The following is a 758-nucleotide window of genomic DNA, read 5'->3' as shown; positions in this document are numbered from 1 at the left end:
CTATAAAGATGTGCCATATTTACAGTGCACTTAGGACACAAATTAGATATATTTTTGTAAAATGAAATCTTAAGTATTTTGTTGTTTTTGTCAACAAAGATTAATTTCTATATAGTTCTACAGATTCATGTTTGTTTACTGTAGTGTACAATCATTTAAGCTACACAGAAAGAGAATTACTACATTAGTTTGTGTGTATTAGATAAACAATACTAGATGAAATATTACAGGAGTTATTGGATAATCTTTAGTTGCAGTATACAACTGAAGATCAAAAGTAAAAAAACTTTGTCCTAAGTAGTGGTTAATAGATTCAAGGAATTCAGTAAACAAGATTTCGGTTGTAAGCAGTTTTATGTAAAAAAAAAAATTCTTTGCATTTCTCAAATACAAGTGATAGTAATGCAAATCACTGAAAAAGTTAAGTTTCCCTTCATGTACAAATGAAATGTGATTTTAGATGTTTAAATAGAAAAAGAAGATATACCAGAAGGCAACTGTGATATGTGATAGTATGATTACATTTAATAAGAAAATAAATAAGAAATAAAATTAATTTGGTTGAATGTTTTTGTGAGGTACCCTGACACCCATATCACAAGGGAGAATTGCATTTAATTATTTATTAAAAAATGTTTAGGGATATTCCTTAATAAAATTAGGAGACATATTTTATTAGTTATTACTCTAGTGATGTTTGAGATATAGCATAATTAATTGTAGCATTACTGGCAGTAATAGCCGTAAGAAAACTGGGA

General features: G+C 27.2%; 1 protein-coding gene across 1 annotated transcript in view; it reads left to right on the top strand.

Moving 5' to 3' along the window:
• LOC119594819 (enhancer of polycomb homolog 1-like) overlaps positions 1-758 on the top strand; it is a gene marked incomplete in the record, with an annotated part of 44,199 nt that overhangs the window by 15,958 nt on the left and 27,483 nt on the right.

The sequence above is a fragment of the Penaeus monodon genome, chromosome 34 (genome assembly GCF_015228065.2).
Source record: "Penaeus monodon isolate SGIC_2016 chromosome 34, NSTDA_Pmon_1, whole genome shotgun sequence".
NCBI classification, from domain to species: Eukaryota; Metazoa; Arthropoda; class Malacostraca; order Decapoda; family Penaeidae; genus Penaeus; species Penaeus monodon.
Note: the sequence above shows the minus strand (reverse complement) of the source record. Positions and strands in the feature narration are given on the sequence as shown.